This window comes from Pinus tabuliformis, chromosome 2_1 (genome assembly GCF_031772625.1).
Source record: "Pinus tabuliformis cultivar Carrire ecotype Pingquan chromosome 2_1, CPIR1, whole genome shotgun sequence".
Taxonomy (NCBI): Eukaryota; Viridiplantae; Streptophyta; class Pinopsida; order Pinales; family Pinaceae; genus Pinus; species Pinus tabuliformis.
The window spans coordinates 370,662,332-370,685,416 of NC_142299.1; the positions used below are offsets into that span (position 1 = coordinate 370,662,332).

The 23,085-nt window shown below is 38.1% G+C and overlaps 1 pseudogene across 1 annotated transcript in view; it reads left to right on the top strand.

The window, feature by feature from the left end:
• The window catches only part of LOC149200411 (L-arabinokinase-like), a 448,322-nt pseudogene that overhangs the window by 289,551 nt on the left and 135,686 nt on the right, over positions 1-23,085 (top strand). Inside the window, exons 20-21 of the transcript XR_016253365.1 lie at positions 14,429-14,559; positions 14,651-14,732. The product of XR_016253365.1 is annotated as an L-arabinokinase-like (transcript). The remainder of the gene's footprint in view (positions 1-14,428; positions 14,560-14,650; positions 14,733-23,085) is intronic.

Here is a 23,085-nt window from a genome sequence, read left to right on the forward strand (position 1 = left end):
TACGACAGCTCCCTCTGCATCCATGCTGCTGCTGGTCCTTTCTCCCAGCACTGCATCTGCACTGCACCTCCTCTCATCATGTTGCATCGTGCTACCCACTGCTGCACTGCAACTTAGTTACTGAGAAGTAAGTAACTGATCTCCCAACTGACCTCCCTGTTGGGCTAGAGACACCCACTGATGCTGAAGCTCCCTCTGTTGCTGACAAGTGCTCCCTCTCTGACCTCTGCGCTGCTGCAACAACTCCTTGCATCTCGCACCATTGCACACCTCTTTGTGCCATCCTGCACTGGTGCAACACTCCTGTGCCTCTCGCATTGCTGCAGCTTGCTAGCCTCGTGCTGTCTCAGGACTCCTGCACTGTAGCTCTCTCTACTGCTCCATCCACATCCGTCTCTACCCACATCAGCCAGTCCTGCTACTCCTCATTGGGGCTCCTGTAGCAAGGTCTAATCCAAGAGGCTGGGTACCTCAAGGATCCTGCCCCTCATTGCCTGTAGTCTATCTGACTATAGCTCGATGTCTCCCCACTTCCGCTCAAGTGGTGTGTGTTCACTCATGGCACAATCATTGTCTGTCAAAACTTCCTTCTCTGCCCATGCTGGTGCTGCCTTAGTCTCGGAAGACTCTCCCTTACTCTTTTTCCTTGGACATTGGATTGCATAATGACCCATCTCCCCGCAGTGGAAGCACTTGATCTTGGAGAGATCTTTCTTCTTCCGCTTTTCCTGCTTTCCCTTAGATGCTAGGGCCACATCTTCCTCCTCTTGCTTGACTTTGATCCCCTTGCTGCTACCTGTATTTGACTATCGTCTGATCTCTTCCAGGCGAAGAGCTGCCCATATCTCATCCTAAGGTGGAAGTGTTCATCTGCCCAGTATACGGTGGACAAACACTTCCCAGTCTTCTGAGACAGCATTCAGGGCTGTCCTCACCATTAGCTCCTGATCTGGTGTCGCCCCTACAACAGTCAACTGATCTCAGATCTCATTCAGTCGTCTGAGGAAGGTGCCAATCGATTGTCCCTTCTTCATTTGATACGACCTCATCTGATTCTCGAGCAGCATTGTTCTTTGCACAGAAGTATGTTGATACAACTTCTTGAGAGCCTCCCACATCTCAAATGTCGTTTCCTTCTCGGCTATATGTGGTACCACATGATCCTTGACCTCGTCAAGGATAATGCACTTGGCCCTCGCCATCGCCTCTTCGTACCTGTCATTATCATTGGGGTCGACTGGGACAGCTATTACCTTCAAGGTGAAGTTCTTGACACGATTCCTGTCAAGCACTGATAAGATTCTGGCCTTCCAGACTACGAAGTTCGATGCTCCATCCAGTCTATCCTGGTCTCTTACCCCATGTAGTGCCATGACGCTCCTCTACTTCCCTCCTGGAAGTTCTCTGTTCGACTCCTCTGAGTCTCTACTTCCCATCTAGAAGTTCTCTTTTGGACTTGCTTTGAGTCCTGATTTCCCTCCTAGAAATCCTTTAGCCGCTTGTCGAGATGCCCCCTACTCTGATCGACTTGTGCAGCTGCACTTCTAATCCGGGTTCCTCGGCTAGAAACCCTCAGTAACAACTCCTCTGGCCCTGCTCTGTCAAGTACTGTTTTGACTACAGTACCTCACCAGCTCCACTCTGCAATATTCCTGCAGCCTTCTAGACCCAAGCAACTGCCTCTCTGTGAACTGCGTCAGCCCCTCTCTGCCTCACGCTGGCTCTGCGTCACCCCAGATGGGTCTGCGTCAGCCCTGGGATGCCCTGCATCAGCCCTCTGGCCCTCTGTGTCAGCAACACTGGCGTTTCTGGGGCTCTGCATCACACTCCTTTGCTTCTGCGTTGCTGGAAACAGCTTCTGTCACCTCGGGACAGTTATTTTTTTGCTACTATGGTTGATGTCTTTTAGTCCTCCTGTGATCTGCAATCATGCTCTGATACCATGTTGAAGTTTCTAAGTTTACTTAGTTAGAAACCCTCCATACACTTTATTTGATTTATTCCTACCTACTTGTTATCTTCCTTAACAAGTTATTTACAATGTAAATACTGAAAATAACCACTAGTGCATGCTCAACATATTACAGATCAACAACTAAAAGAAACAGGAACAAACACCCCACATGACACCATTATTTTTGGACTAATGTCCTCGGAAAAACCCAATGTGGGAAAACCGGTGCAGCTATCTGAGGGTTTTCTTATTAAGCAATATCAGAGTACAATCTGGGCGCTGACACTGGCCTATCCAACAGAGAATTTCCTTAGCAGTCATACCTCTCGGTTTCTGATAAATCTGCTGGCTGAAACCCCGAATAATCTTTCCGGCAGATACTCAACACCAATTTACCCCAAAAACCCCATCGTCTGCCCAATCTGGACTACGTCAGCCTCTCCTAGCCCAGTGTTGGCACTGCGTCAATTTATCTTGGCTTGCGTCAGCCCCAGGAGGCCCTGTGTCAGCTCTTTTAGCCTCTGTGTCAGCCACGCTGGCCCCTTTGGTGCTCTGCGCAATACTTAGCTGCCTCTGCGTGAGCACTGGATGCTCCTGCGTCTCTCTCTCTGGCTGCTCTGCTACTAACCCGACACTATCTTTGCCTCTCTGTTTCTCTGTATTCAATGCCCCTCAGCTGCTCTCCCGATCACTGATTCTATCTCTCTTAGCAAACCCCACTCTAGAGAATAGAATGACTGATCACTCTGGTGTGTTCTCCAAGTGACCGTCAAGCTTCCTCTTATACTTCTCCTGTTGACATCTCAATGGCTGAGATTAATTCCCTAATCAACGGCTAAGATTAGATCTGGCTTGATCCATGTCTTTTGGACCACTCTAACACAGATTCATATGAATACACATTAATATTTTATTTTCCCTAAGTTTAGACTTAGGGACTCCATTAAAAATATTAATTATTTTAATATCTCCTGATCTGTTTAGAATTTGCCCAAACCCTTTCTGGGTATTGGAGATCTCATATGCCGCAACCTCTCCGCCAAATTTCGTGGCTAGAGCACATCCAATGCTACCCTAAATCAACAAAGGTCTCGATGATAACTATGTCTTAATGCAAAGAAGGTCGAAGCGGAAGAGGAATCAAGAAGAAGAGAGGACAATCAAGAGAACTAGTGTCTTTGTCTTGGAGTGGCTAATAGGTGAAGGGTCTTGGTCTTGGTATTCGACAACTGGAATCTCTACAAGAAGAATTTGTGTGGGTTTTCCTCTCAAAGAGTGAGAGGTTTTGGCCCTGGTTGATAGCCTACATTCTGTGTCTCTTGTCTATTTATGTTTATGCATTGGTAGCTGTTTGATGAAGAAGAACACTAATAACTTAAGTAGAAAGAAGATCTTAATCTAATGAAGTAAAAGGCACTCAGAAGCAGTTACTAATCAAGAGAAATCACCTAATTCATGATGCCCTAGATTTCTCAACAGAAATGGCATCCATAGTACATTAATGATTAAGTATTCGAGCATCAACCATCTAGATGTATCAACCATCTAGAATTTGAATTCCTCTCCTCTTGCCTAGCCTTTGCCTATACTTCGATTCTCTAGGGATATTAGTCAACATTGCCCAATTTTTTCTAACCTATCTCACCAACAAGCTCATGGTCAAGGCTAACTAAGAGGAACAACAACTTTAAACTGCCTAATCCAAGTCTTATAATATGGTAGAAAAAACTTAACATGCTTGATCAATGACTATGACTTGAGTAAAGCTTACATTTTTGCGAAGGCCATGACAAAGGAGTTCAGCAATCAACCCCACCAACACTGGGGTACATATAAGGCTTGGTGCTCTTGATTAAATGCCAATCACATACCCTCATACATGATATAATCTAATGAAATGCCACAATCCCATTGTTCATGAAACCTTGAATACTGTTAAGTCTACTTAACATTGAATGGGATGTGAAATTCTGTTTTCTCCATATATGTTTGATGAGGTTGGAACTGCTCTCAAACATCCTTAGTCATTTCATAGTAATGTTAAAAATTTAAGTAAAGGAATGAAAATGAAAGATAAAAGAGAATGCCACTTTTACTTTAAGAATTTAACATTACCATTAGGAAGCAACTGAGAAATGTCTAGGGAGCACATTGGGAGTGATCAGGAAGCATGGTTCTTCAAATAGTGGTTTGAAAATTTTGAAAAAAAATTCTTACGGAATCATGCGAGGGGTATCCTAAATCGTGGTGGAGCTAGAGTTTGATCATGTTGAATCGTGACAATTTTGAAAGTTCAGGAACCATGAAAAAAAGGCAGAACCATGGTTTCGCCCGAGGATTTTTCCGGGATGAATTTGCCTCTTGAACTGGGGTGGGGCAGTTCCTGCAACACTGGGAGGAGCGGGGGAGGATCTTATAGGGGATGCATTAAGGGCAGAAACATTTGTTGAAAAGATCAAGCAAATTAATCTGTGGGTACAAGAGATGTTGCAGAAGTCACAAGAAAAATAGAATGCCAAAGATGATCAACACCAAATACAAAAGTCATTCAAAGTGGGAGACAAAAGATGGTTACAGTTGAACAAGGAGAGGCTACAAGGTCTTGGTAAGAAAATCAAGTCCTTGTGATATGGTCTTGTTGTCGCTCGAGTTGTACAGGCACCGCGACAACGGCTCATGCCCAATACTTTGCTTAATGTAAATTATGAGTTTAGTCCACTTTAAGATGCAATATTTAGTGACATACTAGATCTGAAATAACTTATTACAATAGTAAGTAGATCAGAAAATCAGTGAGCTATTGATGTTATAACAAGTGCCAAATTAAGCCCAAAACTTGGAAAAATTTGCCAAAACTGAAATAACTTATTACAACAGTAAGTAGATCAGAAAATCAGTGAGCTATTGATGTTATAACAAGTGCCAAATTAAGCCCAAAACTTGGAAAATTTGCCCAATCTGAAAATTTGAAATTTTGAGCCCTCTTAGGTGCGATATTCAGAAAAATTCAGATCTAATATGTCATTGAATATTGCATCTTAAATTGGGCTAAACTCATAATTTACATTAAGCAAAGTGTTGAGCATCTCTTTGGACATCTGTAGTCATCAGAGGCTTGTTGTTTCTTGGGTTTACATTAATTTACTCACTGCTGTCATAAGTCTCTTACTGTTGTTATATCATTCACTTGTTGTGTAAAGACCCATCTACCAGTACAAACGAAACGTGAATTATTAGCATGCATATGATAGCTACATATGCACGCATCGCCTACAATGCATTAGTAGTCATATTAAACTATGAAGAAATTCCAAGCATAGGATAAAATATGTAATTGTTAAAGATATTAAATAAATATCTAGCTCACAAAAATATATTGGAATATGTATTTTAGTATGTATCATCATCATAATAGGTAACCATAGAACATTATCCAAAAGTTCTAAATTAAATTATTAAAGTTTAAAATGGAGTTATATTGTTACAAAAGAAGTAACTCTTAACTAAAGGTTAAACATTAAAAGAGGTATAATATAATAAAATATTAAATAAATCTTAATAACAAAAGGACTACGTAATATAGTTTGGTATCACCTAAAACCTTATAAAGTGATGAGTGTCAAAATAAAGCGCGACGACCTCTTTAATTCATTGTGAGGAGCCACGTAATAGACAGGTGGCACACAACCAAGGCAATGAAGGATGAATGAGTGGTGGTTCTAAGAAATAAAAGGAGAAGGGAGTAGGACTTGTTGACCACTACTGGTCAACTACCCATGCAGTACACCCCCTTTTCTTTGCAAAAAGGGGCAGCACCTGATAGACGTGTCCGTGCCATCCTGCAGTCATCAACAGCTTGATCATTTTGATTGTAAACCCAGTCTGCATGTATGAATTGTAAATAATCTTAGCAGATATGAGTCGTGTATGTAAATTGCCTAGGTGGACCTAACTTTCTAATGGTAATCTACGTCCCGGAAGGTTTTTCGTCTCACCGATCCATGATCGGCAGAGTTTTCTTTCAAACCTGACCCCAAAGTCGGGATGGATTTTGTCATTAGAACTTTAGGAGAATCCTAGTGTGTTGATCTGCTAGATTATAGTTGTGTCGCAGAACTGGGTGATTTGTGAGGGTCTGTATTAAGTGGGTTTGTCCCCTTGAGATGTAAATTGTAAAAAGTCATCATGAAATGTGTCTTGAGGGTTGAAAATGTTTTAAATCCCCTCCCGAGTCCTAAGTCCTAGGTCCTAGGTGATGTTTCCGAAGGCTTAGTTCGATGATCCATTTTAAATGAATTAAGAAATTAAAAAAATGAATAAAAAATAATAAAATAATAAAAAATAATAAAAAATTAAAAAATAGAGCAAAAACCCTAACTAATAAAATAATAATATTTTAAGTGAATGCATGCAAAATATTATTTTTTAATAAATCGACGGATGAAATCAAGAGATGTCTTGATCCTCATCAACGGTCGAGATCATTTCAGCATGGATCACTCGAACTAGCCGTTGGAGTCATTTCCTTTAAGTAGGGTGCTAGGGGTCAGTTCAGATCATTGGAAGATCTGTGAGTCTAAGACTGAAGAAGCTCTCTTGTAAATCTGTTTCTGGTTAATAAAAGAAGACTTTGGGGTCCATATCTTGCTGGTGTTACTCTCTTGAAATGCTGTGAGATTGTTTAATTTTCTGCATATGTTATTTTCAGCTGTTAATAATAGCTTTTGTAGAGTATTGTGAGCACAGGTATCTTGTTCACTTGCTAGGGTTTGAGTGTTGTTAGGGTTTCTGAAGTAATGGCAGGTATCTCCATTACTTTCTGAGATCTAGCAGCATTTTTGCCCTCTTTACTGATGGTTGTTTTGAGCTGTGCAGAAAACATTTTCTGAAGGAATTTTGTGGGCGTTCGGGGAAGTTCTCGGCTGAACCAGCCAACTCCCGCAAGCATTTTTTGCTGAGCCCAGTTGGATTTGATCCTGGGTCTATCATTCAGTTTATTTTTAATTTGCATGAGAGATTTTCTGAAGTTCTTCACAGTGAAAAATCTGAAATATTTATTTCTTTAAAACATTTCTGTGCTTATTGATGAATCTGGCTGTTAAGGGGCCAAATCTGTAAATTAATTAGCTGTTCTAGGGTTTCAAATTTCAAATTTTGCTTATATACAGATTTAAAATTAGGGTTTTGTTTTCTTTTGTGTTTGCAGGTATAGGGTTTTATTTCCTTGAAATTGCAGGTTCCTCATCAAGACTGCCATCTTTTTATTGTTGCATGAATCATTCTGCTTAATCCCTTCAAACAACAATTTATCTATGTTCTGAAAAGCATCATGCGGTCCCGTCTGAGGATACGCACCAGTAAAAGCCAAGCCTTCTTTCAGCTCAACAGTCTGCAGATTAATGGCATCGTGTGTCCCTACTGGCCGTCGAAAGCCCTCAGCGTGAATAAGTTTTGGATCGAGGGTGCGTGCGGAATCAGGTTATGTGCCATTTTCAAAATCGGCCCAGCATCAAAAAGCTGTTACATCAACCTCAAAACCGTCCTGCGCAGAAATCCGCTGCCATCCTGTACACACCCAGCGCTCAAAAATTTGTTTAAATTTTATTGACAAGGTGTTTCCAGTTACAATCGATTTCTGCAGCGTTCTTCCAAATCGTAAATGCAAATGCCCTCATGATCTGCTGCGTGGTAAGGATTGGCGGTGTTTATCTTTCCATTTACAAACGCTCAGCCGCCGTCTTATCCTTTCGCTGCCTGTGCCATGCTCACCACCGGCTCAGGTAAATTTTTCACACCCCCGCAAAATCAATTTACGCTGCCACCGCCGTCTGCTATCAAAACTGTCCAGGTAAGCTTCAAACGATTTTTGTTTTCCCTATCGCACTGAAATCTTATACGTATTCAGACATCGGCTTTTTCTAGGGTTACGACTCAGTGTTTTCATTTTCGAATTGTTTCTGAATACCATCGCAGTTTGTCTGGTGTGTGTTTTCAAGCTAATCCATTTTTCTCCTGCTGCCGCTAACTTTGCTTTCCGAATTTCCTTTCTGCGTGCTAAATTTTTTGGTCGGGGTCGCTTTAGCATCAGCGTTGTGCTGTAATGTCATGATATATGGATTCGACTTAGGTATATTTTAGGTTCTAGTTTAATTTTAGAGTTAGGTTTTTTCGATTTCATTTTAATTTAGATTTGTTTGTTTTGATTTTGTTTCTTTTAAAATATGTATATGAAAATCAAAAGAAAATGCGATTTTGTATTATACATATTAAATCTCCTTTTTATTTTTGACTTAGGTTATACTTTTAGATTTAGATTTTAAATAATTTCAATTTTATAAAAAATAAAAAAAATAATAAAAAAGATTTTATTTATAAAAAATTTTTTTAACCCTTAGTTTTATTTTATAGTTAGTTTTTTAGATTTAGGTTTTAGGAAATTTAATTTTTGATTTCGGAATTAACTTTTGGTTAAATAGTTTATTTAAAAAATAAAAAAATAATAAAAAATGAAAAATAAAAAATTTTAAGCATAGATTTAGATATTTTTAGTTTTAAATTTTGTTTTTTGTTTCAAAAATAAAATAAAATTTTGGAAAATTCTTTGTTTTGTCGGATTCGGTTATTTTCGGGAACTATCATGTTATGCTGAGATCTAAATTTTGAAGTCGAAATACGAATATGCAATCTGGTTTATGATTCGTGGTGGTTTAAAGCATTCATTTTTTTTTAAATTCCCAGTTGCTGGATATCGTTTTGATCATTCTAAGAGCATTGTGATGACAAATGATTGCTGTTCATGGTTTATATTTCTATGTCATCTAACAAGTAATCGTTTTAATAATAATCTCTTAAGGCACTGGTCTGCTAATTTAATCAAATCCATCGAGTGCTTTTTTATATCGTGTCTCGTGTCTCCCAACCAACTGGTCGACAGTTGGTCTCATCATCTCACAGGGTCTACCCCCCTTAGCCGCGGGAGACAGGCTTAAACGGAGGGATCGGGGATCAGAGTGACAGCCCTCGGTCTGAGGGTTGTCGTGTCAATCTGCGCGACAACAGGACTAAAAGGGGATCTTTCTCTGCTGGGGAGCACAGTGTTGAGAGGAGGAAAAATTGTAATAGAAGATTACAAATAGTAAGGACTAAGCCTTGTTTGTTCTTGAAGTTTTTGGGCACGGGGGAACAAATTGCATCAATTGAGAAGCATTCTAGACTGAGTACCTAGGTTGCACTTAGTTTGGCTAGGAGGTTTTGGTCTTTTGTTAGCGGGAGCAATTCTGAAGCATCTGCAACCACAACAAACCAGGTAGGTACTCAACAATTAATGAATTTGGTTGTTATGAATTCTTGTTAAACTTTAAGGCATCTTTCATATTCTGTTTAGTGTAGATATCTGATTAAATAGTTTGGAGCCCTTCATGTTGCTCATTGGAACATAAATTGCGTAAGTGCTTTCATAGTTTTACATTCTATTGTTCCTTGTTGCTAGCATTGACATTGTGGAAGTAGCTAACATTGTGTTTTCCTTGTGAGTTTATATGCTATAAAGTTCATACTTCACATCTAATAAGGTCACTCTCCAAAGTGCTCTAATCATAACTTCCGTTGGTATTGAGTATCTTTGGGCATTTAAAATCTAATTGGCATTGTGATATTAACATAAGATCATAATTGGTGCATCTTGAGGGTTGTGATTGACATTTTGTATCATTGAGCAATTGTACTTGTTTAAGATTGTCTTTCAATATATTGTTAAGTACTCTTGCCATAAATTAAACATTAAGTACTTAAATCATATAAACAACATCAAACTAAGAAATTCACTCATAATCTTGCATTTCTTCCTAAGTGTAGTTGCATTAATAACTTACCTCCAAGCATAAGCTTGGTTGATAGACGCTTAGGACAACCCTCTCTCAATTAGCTTGAGAGATTCAACCGTTCTTAGTGGTTAACACAGTGACCTTGCAGTTGTCAGAGCCACAATCTCTACAGCGCTAGAGGCATTGAGTAGTTGGAACACAGGGAGAGGTATCATTAATCAAGCCTTTGCTTGCTTCCTGTTGGCTTCCATCTCACAACCTACTCTGAAGACTGTTTCTGAAAACAATTAAGGTAAGGTTCAATTTTAGATTAGGCATATAATTTAAAATTAACCAAGATCCTTGCATTTCATATAGGTTATTTCATCATGTAAGCGACAGTTGTTCATCTGGTTACTTGGCTTTAATTTGCAATAAGCAAGAAATTTTGACTCCATAAGGCACTAGTCTCAATTCTAAATCTAATTGAATCCTTAATCTTGCTAAATTTTACCAAGTAGCTAGGCCACTCAACTGTGTCTCTCAGACAAGTTGGTTCCCAATTTGTTTTCCATCACATCATTTCCACAGGGACTACCCCCCATAGCCTGCTGTTAGGAGACAACTAGAATGGAGTGGGTGAGCATCAAAGTGACACCCCCCCCCCCCAAGCCGTTGTTGCGGTGTCTGTACAACCCAAGCGACAACAGGTCCCTTTGAGATATTGGAAAATGTGGGAGATAACACCTATAGAGTTAGCCCACCCCCATACATGCACATTTACTTAGTGGTGATGTCGAAAATTTGTAACTCTATGAGCCTTCCATGGTGGATCAAGAAGAGGAACATTCCCCACTTTTTGTAGAGGATTTGGACCAGATGCTTAGGAAGAGTTGACAAAAGTCCCCTAAAAAGAAGAGACATACCCTGTGTTCCCATAATCTAGGGACTTGTAGAAACCTTAGGAAATTTTTGTAGACTGTTGGGGGCTTATGGTGTTGCTGCCCCCCCCGCCCCCAAGATGTTCCAGGTTGATTTAGGTATGATACAAATAGGTTTCTTAGATGTTTTTGTTAGATATCATAAATGTTCCGGGAAGATTTAAGAGATAATCCAAACATATATCTTTAGTTTTGACAATCATGGACATTAATGATTGAATAATATGATCATCTTTTTGATCCACTATTTTTCTATTGCATTGAATCAATATTTGTTGTGGAAATTGTAGCTGAAAACATGGGTTTTGTATGATGGGCAATACCTTTTTTTCCTGAGAAAAGATCCTGTATTTTTATTATTGGAAACAAAAATACATTGTGTAAATGCTAAAAAGCATTTTGGAGATTGTCGAACAACCTTCACGAAAAAAAATGATCATAAGCCTCCAATATCAGTCCCTCACATAGGAAACCCAAAGGTCCATACATATGATCAAAATCCAGCGCTGAAACCCCCCAGAAAATACGAAATGCAAAGGCCTGCATGCACTCAACCCAAAGGGGACCAAGTTAAGAGGGCCTAACCCAGAAGAATGCCGAAGAAGGTCCACTACCCCAACTAGCCGCTAGTAGATCCCAAACCCTTGTGCCATGTGCAACCATGCCACAAAAAAGTGAAGCCAAACAGAGGAATCGCTAGCTAGACACCTGAAAAAGACCCTAAACCATGAGCCACAGGGTAAGAAAGTGACCCACGACAGACGCAACAAACCACTCTAACAACAACAACAATGAGAAAGAGCCATAGTAGGAACATTGGCGAAGGCAATTCACAACCCAAGAAGGAAACAACAACGTGGAAACAAAGTCTACGAAGGCAGTGCAACTGACCTCCAAAGACCACACCTGCCTCAATGTTGAAAACCCCCAAATTGTGCATCAACGACAACAAAAGACCCACTAGAAGGCAACTGAAGGCGACACCGCATGCCAACTAAATGGAAGAGCAACACAAAGACGAGGGCTGCAGAGGTTAGGGTTCCAGCCTCTGAGCCCTCGCCCCCCTCATTGCTCCTTTGAAAGTGAAAGATCATATGATGGCTAATACTTGTGGTTATTCTTTTTGTTCTTTCTCATTTTTGGGATCATCTCAAATTTTACATATTGTACATCCGTTTCTTGGAGTCATTCGATTTCAGTTCTTACACCATCCCAACCTCACGCATTGTGACAACAATCGGATAGAAGTTTCGGTACTAAATGTTTGAATGAATTCCTATTCAATTGCTTTCTCAATATGAAATATGAATATAATCTATTTACAAAGCCAAAGTAGCTTATAGTGGTTTTCAACAAAATTATAAAAGTTTGCAAAACCTATTGAGAAGGGAATGCCTTTTATGTTTAACATAATCACCATTAAGAAGAAATATGAAGGAAAACATAGATCCTTCATGGACCTTATTGCAAATTGAAAATAGTTACACTTAATTTCCCTAAAGCTAAAGTTCATGGCTAGTGAATTTTGAATATATATATATATATATTATTTTTCATCCCCCTGACAATTTTGTGGGTGCTCTCTAGTCGTCCTAGGGATGTGTCCCCCCATTGCCGTTGTTACCCCATCCTAAATACCAATGCAACATAAGGTCTAGAACAACAAGACATTGGCCTCATGACCTTTGGCAAATTGGGTTGAAAGGATAGCTTCCAAGCAAGGCTAAGTTGTACTCCAGGGGAAGGTAGAGGAAAAAATTCCTCACCTCAGTGAGTAAAAGCTTTTGGAGACCAAAAGCCTCCCAAAATGGGGAGGTCTGATTTAGATCGGATCATTATGTTATTTGTCATCCATCTTGATGCTTTGAAAGTAGAAAAATAGGAGGAATTAGCTCATAGGACCATTTTTACTGGTAGGTTGCAATTTAGGGAACTCGGGTTTTAAACCTTTTGGTGGTAGTTTTAGGAATTTCTTGAATTTGTTGGGGTCCAAAAACTCTCACTTGCACAAGAACCCTTGACATTGTTCTATACTTTGATACCTTTCCAGCGGTGTAGGAAAGACCTCAAACAAAGTTCATATGCAAAAGTTATGCCACTCGGAAGTTCACATTCCTATTTTGACCACGATGATTCAAGAGGATACCATGTTAACCCCATTACTCATGGAAAGGGCGCTAGCCACGTGATCCTGATGAATAAGACTCTAAAGAGGTCAATATTGTAACTCTAGTTAAGAGTTTGAGGAGTTAGAATTAACGACTAGTTGGCTATTGTGTTGTGTTATAACTAGGCCACTAGCAGGAAAAGGGGGTTCCATTTTATTCTAATGCATTTGTTCCATATTTAAGCAGAGTAGCTTAAAGTGGATAGAGAGAGGGCAGAGCAGAGAGTGTTTGTGTTTTGTAGCAGCCCACGTGTGAAAGATCTTAGTCCTTTGTATGTGCACCATTTTCCATTGAACGAAAGAGAGAGACTAGAGTAGCCTCACCTTCCAGAGGGGTTTTCTCCCGAAAGGGTTTCCCAGATCATATCTTGGTGTCTTATGGTTTGTGAGTGATTGTTGTCATCTGTTCTCTATTTTTTTCTTTTTATATTTTGCATGCATAAGTAGAACACGATAACTTTATAATCTGGAAGAGAGAAGGAAAAATTAACCCTCATAGTATAGATTTCAGATTTTGGTAAATTTTTATCAGATGTGTTGTGACAAACTGTAGTATCCACGGCAGTTTACAGATCATGGACAGTCATATAATCTTTATATTTTGTTTTTAAATATTGAGATATTTTCTGAATTGAAAAATTCAGCAAAGCAAAAGCTGTTGTGTTAAAGTTTTCAGTTTTATTGTTAAAACAATTTGTTTTCATTATTGGAGAGTGTAGAATGACTTTGGCATTGAATACAATTTTAGAAAACATTCTCATTTTTCTATATTTTGACTCTGGCTAGAGGAAGTTACATTCACATCTCATTATAGTGAATTTTTTTGAATTCTTTCCTACTTTCAATTTCTATCTCATAATAAGTAATATTAATCAGTTCAACTTGACTTCAATATATAATATTATTAAAAACTTTGTTGTGCATTCATATGTTCCTGACTCCTGACAAGAGATAGATAATTAAGGAACTAAAACCTTTTTAATAACTACCGATGTAAATTGAGGGGAGGAAGTCATGCTAGTTGGGTTAGTCCATATTTATTGATCTCCTCAACAAAGAGGGTGAGATATACATGGAAAGTAAATTGAATGGAAAGATGAATAAATTCTAATCATAATAGTGAATAAAATTATCCCTATCAGTTAGGTCGGTTGGGGTCTGTTTTGATCTCCTCTTTTATATCAAAACTTGTCTGATTTTTACACTCTTAATCTCATTTCTGGGGTTGCATTTGGTCTTAAGTGCAGTATTTATCTGTGCAGATGGAAAATCCCGATTTAGTATAGCTCTCTAAGCAGAAAATATGAGTATAAGAACAAGTAGGAATGCAGGGAGTAAGGCAATCAGGTTTCCATAACTTTTTTGATCTTCAACTTCTATGTCCAAAGGTGCCCTAGTAGATAAAATTAAATATTTGAGTTACTTAGGCTTCTCTCTCACTTGAGTGAATTACAATGATTATTCTGCATGTAACTTGCTTCATCTATGACTTTGTTTTTAAATTCAGATTACATTGCCTTATGCCTGGTTCTTTAGAGCTTACCTATAGAAAATGCTTATGCAGGTCTCATTTGGTTCAGAACTGAGCAATCGAGCTCCAAATTTTGACATGGATTTGGGAGATTTCATAGATGCAAATGGTCCTATTACGTATGAGAAAGCACAAAAATATTTTGCACAGGACCCATCCCAGAAGTAAGTCTCCTGCTCTTGGAGTTGGTTGCAAGCAAACTGCAATAATTATTTAGACTTGCGCTTTGTGTTCATTTAAGTTGATTGTGATTAGGTGGGCTGCATATGTTGCGGGAACAATTCTTGTTTTAATTCGTGAGCTGGGTGTGCAGTTTGACGATGGTATCAACATACTGGTATTTAGTTCTCCCTATTATCAGTCTTTAAAGTCATTAACAAAATTATAATTTTTATTGAACTGCAAGTGAATTTGTTGTCTGTTTGTAAGTCGTGTTCTAATGGTATTGCCATGTACCTTTGTTTCAAAGGAAGTGTTGGATATTGCAGATGCACGACCATAAGAAAACAACACGTATATGGTGAATGTACTATATTTTAGAAAAAATCTATTGAATATATCAACGTAGTGTTTCTTTTATATACCATGTAATACATTATTCAACTACTTTCTTAATTAACCTCTAATTAATGTGGTTCATTGACATTAATAAAAGGCTAAAGGCAAAAAATTCACTGACAATATTATTTTTGTTTTAAAAAATACAGCCTAATTTAAATGCTGAAGATCAAGGCTTTGCTGACAAGATTACTTTAATTTGAGATAATACAGCTTATATTGTGTAAACATTAGAGATCAAAAGTTTTTTTACACTCCTTGATACAAAAACTGAAGATAAAAAAGGAATTTCTGACATGTTTATTATGAATGCAGCTTATATTATACAGTAGATAAAAATACTTACATGAAAAGAGACATTACCTTAATGCAGGCAGTGCTGCAATGAGGTCAGACTAGGAATTAACAAATATGTTTTTAGCATCATGGATGAGTAGAAAACCCTTGGTTTTACATCATCGAAAGATAACTTTTGAAAGGAAGATACAATATTTACATTTCCATAAATTACAATCTTACAGTGCATTTTCAAAAGAGAATACAAGGTTGATGTTTGGATGTGTTACCCACCAAAATGGGTAACCCCATAGGAGAAAACTTTTCTCCTCCATTTGACAGCCAGCTGGATGGCTAGCCAGCCAGCAGCCCTTGATAGCCACCAATTGACGATGATATGCTGTGTGCCACCCCTATTTGCATCAACCATGTGCCTCTCACCATTTGGCATTTGCACTTAGTTGAAGGTGGGCTGCTATTCAATGGGTACTTTGATCATTTTGCAATCAAGTGCTTATACTTGTTTGTTTTGGGCATTTAATATGGATAAATGAGTGATCTAAAATATTGACTGATCTTGACCGTAATTTTGTTATCTCAGCTTAGCAAGGGCGTTAATTTTTAGCCTTAGTCTAGTAGGACCTCCCTTAAGGTCCTTAGGGTTATAGGAGGGGCACTACTTGGAAGACCATGATTGAGATTGTGTGTTCGTCTTCCCCTATACCATACTTATCACTTTCCATGATACATTACAAACCCCATATCTAACCTCCATTCTTTGGGTTCAACTTGTCATTGGTTCCTTGGGATTTAGCACTTATAGGTTCACATACCTTGAGTAGGGTCTGGAAACTTTGGCCTGGATGTCAATGCAACTAAAAGAAAATAAAGAGCATATCATGGCCACAATGAAACAAAAGAAAGAAAATCAAAATGCAATGATGGTTGGAACATAAAGATTAGCAAGTGGGCAAAAGCCTAGCATGAGCTCTACCTTCCTGATATGCCCATCACTCGGTTCCTGATCACATGATACTCCATTACATCAAATCAAAACCCCTGCATGTCCCAACCTTGATGAACAATGTACTGACTCATTTTAAGGGGTAATAAAATTGCTACATTATAAAAAGAAAGCTCTAGCCCTTGAGCTATATGCGGTAATACAAGGAATAATTAAGAAGTAAAAGGTGCACAAGACGGGTGGGAAAATCAGGCCGAGCGGGTAACTCATGCCTCCACGAAAGCTCCCTTATTGCATCCATACACTTGGGATGTGGAAAACACCCCCATAAGCTGGTACCTTAGACCATGGCACTTGGCCATGAAGTCCTCTCCTTTTCATTTCCATATTATTTTCATCAACACCTATTGATTGAGGGGTTGACCTTGGAACTATCAGTTCCCCTTGAGGTTGGAAGCACTTGATAGGGTTAGCTATTAGCTAGCTTTACCAAGATAGGGAACACCTTTATGGGACTTGGTCTAGTTAGATATCAGAAGGTGATCTTGTTTGAAGTATTAACATGCCTTTAACATTCAAGTTTGGTCCACTTAGATGCACTATTGATCTTAATCTTTGATGGATGATTTCTTTCACTTGAGTTCATGTTGTTTTTTCTAGGTGGTCCACAGTAACCTAGATCTTGAGGGAACACACTCCACAGGTACTCAGGCCTTTCAGAGAAGTACATGACCTTGGCAGATGCAATGTTGAGAGACTATTCCCTCTTGACAACATGAGCAAATGACACATGTCTCAGAGTACCTCTAGGACCTAGGATGTTGGTTAACTTTGACCTGGCTTTAAGGATTCTTCACGATGACACCATTGGACCCAGTGTGCCCCCAGGCTAGCCTTGACACAACTTGATGGGAAAGAGCTGATCTAGAGCCGAGATAAGGATGGTATCCCATGGAGAGACTAGGGAGGGCTTGTTGCATTAGAGGAAGCCCTAATGCTGAAGAGATGAAGGCCTTATTTGATAGTCGAAGACCCGTGGAGACCGCTTGATGGTGCCCTAGTTGCACTCGGGATCCCAGAGGAGGATTTGAGGACTATCCCTCAAATTTTGGATCATCCAGACATCTTCATACATTTGGCACCTCAACACACCTTGATATGGCATTTGGATCCCTAATTGGGCATGACATAAACATTTAGAGAGGCTATGACTCACACTTGTGGCAAAATTTGGGCTATTTTGTCATTAGCTAACGAGTTGGCTTGTAACCCATCTATTTCATATCAAACTTGTTTTTAGGGGCTTCAATAGGCTAAATTAGTTGGTCTAAAACTTACATAAGTAGAGTTAGTTTCATTTCATATGGATCATCCAGTGTGGATCAATTTGGCTCTATTAGAGATTTTGGCCTAGGTGAAATTTATCTTGTACCTTGTGGAGATGTGATCTACATTGGATTTTTGCTTATGGAGCTATTCTTTGGTATTATAGATGTCACTTTCAAGCCATAAAGGATTGATTCATGCATCTATCTTGTAAGTTCTCTTTGTATTGGAGTTTATTTTATTGCTATTGCATGGAACGTTTATTTTATTGCTATTGCATGGAATGTTTATTGCCTATGGATTCTATGTGCTAGTAATTTTTGAATATTTTTCTATGGAATCTTAGCAATGGTATTGTAAGCATAACCCTCTTAGAATTTGTATAACAATCCCATGAGGGAATATTTAGACCAGCTCTCCTCACTGATTTTGCTTCCTCACAAAAATGATCCCTAGGGTTTGAATCATAGGGTTTCATATTCCCTTACTCCTTGCAGGGTTTAGTATTTTTTCCTCACTAGGTATCCCATAGACTCCATCACCCAAGGTCAAGATGCTCAAGATGCTCGACTTATTCAACGTGTTGATCACACAAAAAACTATCTTGATTTCACACTTTTCTTCCACAAACTGGATTTTTAGCTTCTCAAGGAAAGTTGCTAGCTAGGTTTAGGGATTTATTTCAACTAGGGTTGATTGTGCTGCCTTGTTGAGGGATTCAACACTTGGTTGTGAGGTTCTTGCCTCAAAATCAACCTCTTCCTGTGACTAATTTCTCCATTTTAGGGCTGACGTCATTTTCCCTAGGCAAATATTTCTCTAGCAAATCCCTAGTTTTGCCCTAGGCTTCAACTTGAGGCTTGTTGAAGGCTTGTTCTGGCATAAATTGATGAATTAAGGTTGTCATTAATGTCAACCAAAGCAACAACGAGAGGAGCTCCGCCTTTAAGGACAAAAATGACAAGGCAATTTAAAGTCTTTTTGGTCAATGTCACCTTCATTGGATTCTCTTCGTCATGCCGACTTCGACGGGATGTAGCACGCCACGTCAACCCTAACGGTTTGAGAGACATGCTAGTTCATAGTTGACAACCCCATCTTGTGGTCAATAGCCCCAAACTAGTTGATGATGTGGTAGTTTCCCATTGGCTAGACAAATGGCACATTTCATAAGAAGAATGAAGGGATTAAAAGTTTTTCTTTTTTATAACTATGGAGGGTAAAATAAAAGTTTATTAAATTATCATGGTTCAAAACTTGGAGGTTGATTTATTTCAAATTTTATTGGTCCAAAATTTGTTGGGAGTTTTGATTTATTTGAAATTTAAATTTTTAAAAGGTTCTTCCCTCCAAAAGCTTAAGTCAATTGCCCCTCCTAGATGTTCATGAAAAACTATATGAAGACTCATATGATCCTAGTCAAGATATGTAAGGAACTCGTTGATTCCTTTGAAATTATTTGCGGCCTTTGAGGAGCATTGAAGATCAGTCCAAGAAGGCATTACAATGCGAGTATATGGCTTGTGATTTATGATCTCTGGGCTATTGGGATTTGTTGGGATATTTTACTTATGTTTGCAAGTGGATTTTCATTTTCTTGTGATCCCTATCCTCTGTAGCCAAGTTCAAGCTCTAAAAGATTACTCATTTCTCTGCGGCTAGACTTGTGATTATTTGTTGATGTGGATCACTATCTTCAGAAGCTCTTACTGCGCAAGGATTGGTGGATTCGCACAGGACGAGGTTACTTCAGATAGTTTGAATTTTTGTAAGGCATGGTGCTTGTGTTCTGATTTTCACCTAGACTAGGATCCTTTCAGCTCTCTCTTAGAAACAAATTTTGGAACAACACTAAAGCATATTCACTGATCTCTGTTAAAAGAGTTCTGCTAGGTTGCTATAAGCAGTTCTGGGCACATACACACATTAAATTATGGTGTTTTGTGGTGTAGTTTGACCCTTTCATTAGGGCAGACTCCTGTGTGGTGATTTCTTAAGACCTGGAGGAGGGTTACTAAAGTTTCGGCCCTTGAATTAGGGCATCCCTGAAGCAGTTCATGAATATTTCAGCATTGTTCTGAGAATGGCATTTCAAAATTCTTGGTTCTTTTGAAGTCTGAGACTAGGGCATGAAGCATAAGAAGTTTTGAAGCAATTTAAGTGATAAAACCAATGAAGATCTTGAGATTAAATTTGTTGAAGTCTTGGCCTTCTTGACATGTTTATTGTTAGATGTATAACAACCTAAACGACTATCCCTTGTGACAAACTTCTGGGAAATAATATGAACTGTGCAATCTATATTTAATACATATTTTCAGAGATAGCCTACAATTGTTATGCGACCTTATTACCTCTGAGTGTCTCACACTGAGAGCTTGCAATTTTTGTGATATGCTTCTTATTGATCTGGGCTATTAACTTGTCACGAAACTAATCGGAAGTTAGGCATCTTTGACAACATCCACACCTACAGTACAAGCGAAAAATTATAATATATGTAGGTATGATTCACTCTCGCAATTAATTATTATTGTAGCTGTTGTCAAGTTGATTATATTGCTCACTACTCTGAACCTTCAATTGCACAATCTTGAGTGTGAATATCCTGCAAACAAGGTGTAATGACCCATTTCGAGTTATGAGGAACATAGAAATATTAGCATGCATACGAGACATGCATATGATAGCTACATATGCATGTATCACATGCATTGCACTAGTATGCGTACTAACTAATTATGGAAAACTATGTTGCGGGGGAGCGCCCCAGCCCCCCTCGATCCCGCTCCCGATCCGCGCTCCGGGCGGGAGCGACTCGGGAGCGGGTCGGGAGCGCGCTCCCGAAAACGCTCCCGAAATGGGAGCGATTTCGGGAGCGCGCTCCCTAAAATTTTTTTCGCTCCCTGCCTTTTCGAGAGCGATTTCGGGAGCGTTTTGCTTTTTTTGCAATTTTTTTTTTGTAGTAATGTTTGAAATGCAATTTTTTTTGAAAGAAACAAATAATTTTTGAGTGGGGCAGCTTAATGATCAAGTCTAGGACTTAGTATTGATATGCTATTCATGGTAATGTTAAATTCTTAAAGTAAAAGTGACATTCTCCTTAATATTCATTTTCATCCTTTTACTTAAATTTTTAACATTACCATGAAATGACTCAGGATGTTTGAGAGTGGTTTCGGCCTCATTGGATTTCATATGGAGAAAGTAGAATTTTAGATTTCATTCAAAATCCAGCAGACTTATCAGTTTTTCAGGATTTCAGGATTGGGGGATTGCAATGTTTCTATTGACTTTTGTCATGTATTAGGGTATGGAACTCGTATTTAATCAAGAACACCATTCGCTCTATGTACCTTGATGTTAGTGACATTGTTTGTCGAACTCCTCTATCATGACCCTCCTAAAAATGTACGCATCACTCAAACAAAATCTTGACTTGACATGCTATGCTTGTTCTATCTTATGTTAATGCTTAGAGGGTGATATTAATGACAAAGATCCCTACAGATACAGAGGTAATGACAAAGATACCTTTGGATATTAATGCTTAGAGGGTGATATTAATGACAAAGATCCTGATTTTCCAACAAGACTCAAAAATTAGACATTTCTCATGGTGGCAAGAGGCCCAAGCATAAGAAATAGATAATAGATTTACTTCTCTTTTCTAGTTTCTAGTAGCTTTTATAACTATTGACTCTTTCATATTTATTATGATATTTTTTTAAACAATATATGACAATTTAAGTTTGAAGTTGGCAATTATAACTCATTAGTAATGAATTATGAATATGATGCTTCATGAAAGTTGAAAGTTGTTTCATTTCATTTCATTTTATAACATTTCATTTCATGTTAGATATTATTTGTTGTAATGGTTACACTTAGCTTACAAGTACAACTTTGGTGATCAATGATGATAAATGTTATATATTGAATTTTGAAAGCTTGAAACTTTAAGATTGATGAATCAGGAGACTCAATATGTTGTATGTTACTATGTTACTAACTTGTGGACATGGTTGATGAAGATTATAACTTATAGATGATTGTTGTTGTATGGTTCAATCTATGTTTTTTTATGTTTTTTATATCTAATTCATCATTCTACATGTTTTTGTTGACATATATGTATCAAAAATTAAAAAATATAAAAAATATATATATTTTTAAAAAATCGCTCCCGGATTCGCTCCCAAACCGGGAGCTTCTGAAAATGGTCGCTCCCGCTCCCCGCTCCTGCTCCCGCTCCCGCTCCCGCTCCCAAGTAACATTGATGGAAAATGTCCAAGTATAAGGTAATGAATCAATTATCGAAGTGGTAAGTAAATACCAATGTACCAAAATCTAATGAATATACTTGTGGAGTACTTGTTATACCACCATCATAATATAATTAGTACATTATTCAAAATATATAAATACAAGGGATTTTGATTAACTAAAAGAAATTATATATTATATATTATATATCAAATGAAAATAACTAACTATGTAAATCTATAAGTTCTAAGTTGAATTATTAAAATTTAAAAAGGTAAACTATATTATTATAAAAGAACTAACCATATAAGTCTTAGCTAAATATTAAACTTTAAAATGGTATAATTTAATAAAATATTAAATATTACTTTATTTAAAAAAAGGTATTACTTAACGCAATTAAATATCACTTGTACAAGATATTAAGTGATTAATGTCAATGTAAAAATATGACTACCTTTTTCAAGACACTATGAGGAGCCACGTAATTGAAAGAAGACAAGAAACCATGCCTCATTGCTGGAGCTGTGGAGAGTTGAAAAGGCGGTGATGTTTGGAATATAAGGGGACAAAGGAGGCATATAGAAGGGGGAGTTTTTTTTGGGAGAATGTATCTCATAGTCAGAGAAGAAAATTGGGAAGAAGCCATAGATAGAGTAGCATTGAGCCTTATTTGTTCTTGGAACTTTAGGCACGGGGGCCAGAAGACCTCCATTTTTGAAGTCTTCTGGATCTAGGAACCGGATAGGTCGATCCCAGATAGGCTGGGAGCAAAATGGCGGTTTGGTAGTGGAAGCGGGAGCAACAACAGACCAGAAAACCTTCAAACTGATTTCCAGGTATTCTTTTGCATTTTATTTTCAAATTTACTGTCTGGTTAAATTATAAATTTAGGAATAAATTCTAGATTCTGATTCATTTGTTAAAATGAGTTTCACATCTTGGTATCAAATCTTGTTAAACCCTCTGAACTCAAATTATTAAATTTGCATGATTCTTGTGGAAAATTGTTAATTTTTTTTTAGCTTAGTAAAATCCTACTCTTAGTCTGCCTTAGTAAAACCTTATTAGAGTATTGTACGAAGAAATATTTATTTTAGTATATCATTTAAAGTATACTCTGGAATGTTACTGGTCAACTGTTAAGATTGAAATTTAATATTGTATGACCGACAACTCTTTTTGTAGGTGACATTTACCAGTTTAATTGAGGGTAGCATTCAAAAAAAGGGTGTGTGATGGAAGGTTTGATTTTCAAGCTTAATTAATTGGGATAGATAACTCAGTCTCATACACTAGA